Source organism: Limulus polyphemus, unplaced genomic scaffold (assembly GCF_000517525.1).
Source record: "Limulus polyphemus unplaced genomic scaffold, Limulus_polyphemus-2.1.2 Scaffold3972, whole genome shotgun sequence".
Classification (NCBI taxonomy): domain Eukaryota; kingdom Metazoa; phylum Arthropoda; class Merostomata; order Xiphosura; family Limulidae; genus Limulus; species Limulus polyphemus.
The window spans coordinates 95939-101821 of record NW_013669582.1 but is presented as its reverse complement, the minus strand read 5'-3'; the positions used below and the strand labels follow the sequence as shown (position 1 = coordinate 101821).

General features: G+C 33.1%; 1 protein-coding gene across 4 annotated transcripts in view; it reads left to right on the top strand.

Annotated features, from left to right (window-relative positions):
* The first annotated feature begins 3216 nt into the window (after positions 1 to 3216).
* LOC106470375 (ras-related protein Rab-7a-like) overlaps positions 3217 to 5883 on the top strand; it is a 14807-nt gene continuing 12140 nt past the window's right edge. Inside the window, exon 1 of one of the 4 annotated variants that reach the window (XM_013930925.2) lies at positions 3217 to 3237. The gene's annotated coding sequence lies outside the window, so the exon portion shown is untranslated. Of the gene's footprint in view, positions 3399 to 5883 lie in introns of all 4 variants that reach the window. The other 3 variants (XM_022398976.1, XM_013930924.2, XM_013930923.2) reach the window with 3 other exon arrangements.

Below are 5883 nucleotides of genomic sequence, written 5' to 3'. Positions count from 1 at the left end.
ACTCACTGGCTTTTTATGGCTATGCAGCACTAGAGCCTACACTAAAACAAGTTTTAGGAATCAGGATGCTACCTCGAATTCCTTACTTCATCTCAATTTTAATTAGAGCAGACATTGGTGCTCTTATCTTGGAGAGTTGACAACAATCTGCTGATAATACCATGCAAAGCCAAGAAAACTGTTGACTACTTCATTAGTCACAGATTGAGGCCATTCTTTTACAACTACTGTCTTAGCATGGTATTCTTTACTGTACAGATAGCAAAGATCATCTTCATAAGTAGCCATATCCTCAATGGCACTTGTTTTCTGAACTTTGAACTCGGCTCAATGGATTGTTTGATTTTTCCTATTTTACAGTTGTGCCTGAAACACTTCACGAAATGGTCCATGTCTTCTTTTGCTGTATCTTTGAACATCGGGGATGAAATCTGCTTTGCCTTGCTCATAGTAAACTGTAGTTGGAACCAAGGCTTCTCTTTTGTGGATTCTTGGCCAATACGTGGCTGTGATGTCACAGGCTGTATAGAATGGTCCATCCAAAGTGTAGCCACAGCAACTGCAACTGCAGACTTCTTTCTCTCTTGTGATCAGTTTGAAGTTAGTACTTCATACATTATTTTTATGGAACTGCCTTTATAAAAATGAAGATATCTCTCACACCTAATTGATGCCTTACTGTTTCATTTGGAAACTTCTCAATGAACTTATGTTATCTCATCTGTTAGTGACAGAGTTAGGAGTTGCACCCAGCAGCTCATTCATCAGTTTCTTTGTGATCCATGGTTTTCCTGGTAGTATACCTTTCAACTTGTACAGGCTCTCGACTGCCATATGATTTGAAGCTTCCACTAGTTGATGCTCGCTGAATAACCTGATCTGACTTTGTCCAACAGTGGCACTTCCTCTCCTATTCAGATGATTGTGAGTTTTGTTACTCTGGCTAGAGGTAGCCTAAGTGTATTTTACAAATTGATTCATACAGTTTGAGATTCTATATGTGCTGTTCCACCTTCGTGACCCTCAGTAATTTACAGTAATTCCCTCAGACCCTCAGTAATTTCTTGCACCAAATGTCTGCTGATTTTCCTGAGTTTTCGTTTGCAGAAAAGCCAAAGTCATAGACTTTTGCAGTTTTGGCAAAAGTCTGACACTCAGGAGAGGTCTTCTACTAGACCCAACAACTCCTTTATACAACAATTTCTTCTTTTCAGCAACTAACTCTCCTTCATGGTCTTGAGTACTTCTACTTGCAGAAAATGTCATTCTATAAGTAAGAACCATCTCTTTTAAACAAGAGTTCAAGTAAGGACAATACACATGTCAACAGAAGACAGGAAACTCTACAATAACTATCTCATGGCCTCTGCATCAAAATTTATCCTTCCCACTTATCACAGAGTACACTGATTTTGGTAAAGGGTAAATTATATAGGTCTGCAATATAATGGGAGGCTTGGCAAAACAAATTATGAATAACTCTGAATTCTGCTAAACTGAGTCTGTGCTAAGAAATAAATGAACTGGACACAAAGTGTGATGCACAATAAAACAATCTTATAAACATTGTGCATGTACTTGCTTTGGTTGCTGGTCTGTCACCTTTACTAGAACTGCAAATCAACCAGGGTGTCTCTACTCCCCCAAGACTTATTTTGAAACTGAATGATCCATTTCAAAAAACCTTCCAAATTGACTGAATATTATGCTGTCTAGTTGAATAGGTAGCATCAGGCTTACACATAACAATTAGCAATACACACATGACTGGTCATTTTCATTCTAACACAGAAGAGGCCGTCACCTTGAAAAACCACCTGAATTGCCATTGAAGAACACTGTTATTCACGTATTTGCACAACGTGCAACATTACAGCCATGCCCTCATTCACTATGAACAGAACAGGCGTGACTCCAATAGAATGACAAGGGAACGAAGGAAGCTAGAACGAAACTAAGTAAAACATTCACTTGACCAAGCGTTATGCGAAAATTGTACATACCTAGAAAATACGAAAAATAGTGAAAATATCTACACGACATAAAAATATAGAAAATGCATGGTAATTCTCCATATCATAATATGAATTTTAGGCTCTGTTTTACTAAATGCTTTATTTTGTTTTATTTGTTATTAAGCACAAAGCTACACAATGGGCTATCTTTGCTGTGTCCACCACGAGTATCGAACCGCGAGTTTTAGTGTTATAACCCTTCAGACTTATTTCTGAGCCAACAGATCTACTAATATGACACAAGTGTAACTCTAAAATACCAATTCATGTAACTTTTAAAATAGTCCTAAAATTATCCCTTAACAAGGACAAAAATATCTCAGTTGAAAAATTAAGAATTGTTTTGACCAAAAACTACGTCTAAAGCATTACTTCTCAACAACAGTCATAATTTTAGGTACCAAATGTTTAGATAACTTCTGTTTTTTGGAATTCTGTATTTCGAGAAGAAGAACCCATCATTTTCATCTCTTTTTGTTTTGATATCTATTTCCATTTGAAGTATTCAATTTCCTATCTACAATAATGTCAAATTTTCACTTATTTTCTTCAATGCAATAGAAAAGAAGCTTTTATCTTCAACATTCCAAATCATAAAACATTTACAATCTCTAATTTAATTGTCTTGGCCTAGCATGACCTGGTGGTTAAGGCGCTAGACTCACAATCTGAGGGTCGTGGGTTTGAATACTCATCACACTGAATATGATCGCTCTTTCAGCCGTGGAGGCGTTTTATTGTGATGGCCACTCCCACTATTCATTGGTAAAAGAGTAGCCCAAGAATCTATCAGTGTTTAATTAGGGACGGCTAGTGTAGAACGTCCACCCTTTAGCTTTGCGCAAAATTCAAACCATATAAGATAAATAATTGTATTATTAATAGAATCTCCTCTCGGTAGTTAGTATTATATCTATATTATATATATTATATTATATAGTATTAATAACACTGCTAGCAAAATCTCAGTATGAATAATCAATATATAAATCCCAAAGTTTATTGAGTACTACTAGTGATGAATGCGCTGGGCAAACGGACAGTTCATTCATTTTGTTTTTAATTTATACGTGAATTTTTATTAAATTACACATATATTGTTCAATTGCAAATTAATTGAACAACTACTTTCAAAGAACAATACCAAAATAAAAAAGCGCCCTCTTTCCTACATGATTATTGACAATGACGTCTGCTGTTTGATCTCGTGACAAGATTATAGGTGGTAAAAATTAGCACTGTTTGGTTGTCTTCTTTTGTTTAATTTTTTTTTGTATCCACTGTAACTTTAAATTGTGAGTTTAATATTTTTCCTGTTTCATTTGATAAAGATGGCTTTATATGTATAATTCGTATTTGTAACTGTATAAGGATTTTAACGCGGTAAGATATTGTATTGAAATTGAATTATATTTGGAAACAAACGTCGCAATGAAATATTAGTGCTAGTAGTAGTACTCAGTAGTAGTAGTACTAATAATAGTGTAAAAAAATTAAGTGACTTGTATTATTTGTTAGTAAGATTAAAAAGTACAAACTTTCGTAAAGAAAATAAGTTGTCTTCTCATTTCTTACATAAGCCGTAGATTTAATCTGAATTTGTAGTAATTATCATTGTAGTATTAGACTCGCCTAGGCTAGGGTTAATTATGGTTAGCTTTAATATTAATAAACTGACCCTTGTTTTGCCCATACAGAACAGGCTTACAGCTTAGTGCGAAAAATCCAAAATCACCAGCATTGACTTGTACACATTAATGAGTTTGAAAAATACTTTAAAGTGTCTTAACATTTAAACAAAAATGGGAAATGATGCTTGAAAGTTAAAGAAATTTTATTCGTGTTGGTTGTTGAAAATTCACCAGAGGTATTCCATGTCAGTGGAATCAAGTAGTAATAGTACAAGGTCCAGTAATAGACTGATTCTATCTCTAGTGCAACAGAAGGTCTCTATTTATCATTGCATGGATATGTTACTTAAAGCACAAAGGTGTGGACATCGATCTCTAGATGGTGAAACAAGTATAATGTGTATTAAGTGACAAAAATGAATTTTAAAACATTGTTTTATGTTAAACTTGCTTATCTCTTCCAGTGAAAAGTTCAAACCATTTTGAAATATTTTATTCTGTCAAAGTATTATTAGAGGGAGGTCATAGTAAAGGTAATGAATATGAATGCAAGAAGTGTTTGAAACAGACATGAAATCATGTGATGTAAACTTTATGTAGTTTGAACATTATGTAGTAATGTAGTTTGAACATTATATTTAATTAGCTATACTTATTACTAGGTATATATATATATTTTTAGCTTTCATTTGTGTAGGTAGCTTGCTATCACCAGAAATTAATATCTAATCTTATTAGAGTGAATCCACTGGCTTATTTGTAGTGTAAAATTCTCATTTTTATTAATTGTTTTTTTTATAGGGATGTAGGATTATCAACTAGCCAATTTCCCATTTGATAATGATGCTAAGTTTAATTTATGTGCATGAGTGATATTATTTATATCTGTTTTTCATCACTTATTTGTTTTACTCATTTGCCTTTTATAGCATTTCTCAGATAATAGTCAGCAAAAACGTATATTTGTATCTCTTTGTGACTGTTTGTTTTTAAAATACATTTATTATTTCAACAGTTCAATATTAAAATGTCATGTTCATCGATCTTTCATTATTATATTTTCAATTTACTACCTCTACAAGTATTATCAAATCACTGTTCATCCACTATGAATTTTGTTTTTATATATATATATATATTGCATTTTGCTATAGATGACAGTCAACTTGTCAGGTGGAAATTGGAAAATCTCTTTTTTTTTTTGCAACCGTTTACCAGTGTTTTTATACAGGGCCAGCTTGCTGTATCAATTAAATACACTTTAGTATAGTTTTAGTGTACTGTTTGACCTGTATATAAATTGATTATATACTGGGTGAGATTTTGCTATTGGATGTTAATGCAAGTGTTTCTTTGACCCCCAAAATACTCTGTTGGATTCTTAAAAACTTTCATATACACATACTGACTGATTAGCAAGCTGGACTGTGGATCCAAAATTCTGGGATTCTCACCCCATTATCAACTAAACAAATGTAGAGTGTACTTTGGGGCCATAGATACTAGTATTCCAGTAGAATAGCCCAAGAGTTGGTGGTGGGTTGTTTGGCTAGATGCTTTACAATTAGGCTATTATTTCAAAATCAGGGATGGCTAGTCAGATAGTCCTTAACCCTAGAATGCCAGTGTGTGGTCACTATGACCCCATACAAGTTAAACCTGTATACTAAACTAACCATGCTGGTGTTCTAGAACAACATATGCATAAACTGGATGCACATTTTTTTCCTTACGATAATCTGAATAAATGGATATTTCTTATTGTTATTTCTAAGTCAATTTGGATCTTCCAAATCATCGTTGTTAACATCATTTCCAGCTGTAATATTTACAATGTCTCTAAAGACGTATATCTGACATTATTGACTGTTTTCTACATAGAATTGGTCTCCCTGTTTGATGCCTAATCCCATTCTTAATGGTTTTTGATCAAAATAGTTTCAGTGACCAATAGCCCGTAAGAATGCATCAACACATTTTTTTTATAAATGTATGCTAACTTAATTATTAACCTCTGCTATTTTATATGTATTAATCATCCATTTCTGTCATTAAAATAATCAGTGAACAATATTTGTAGTTAATATGACATTTATTTGATTATGTCCAATTTTTCCTAGTTAAAATAGAATATAAACATTAATTCTCAAAAACAAGCATCAAAAACACTGAAAGGTAGAATACATGCTTGATAACAGATGTTATATATATATATATATATATATATGTCAAGTTAT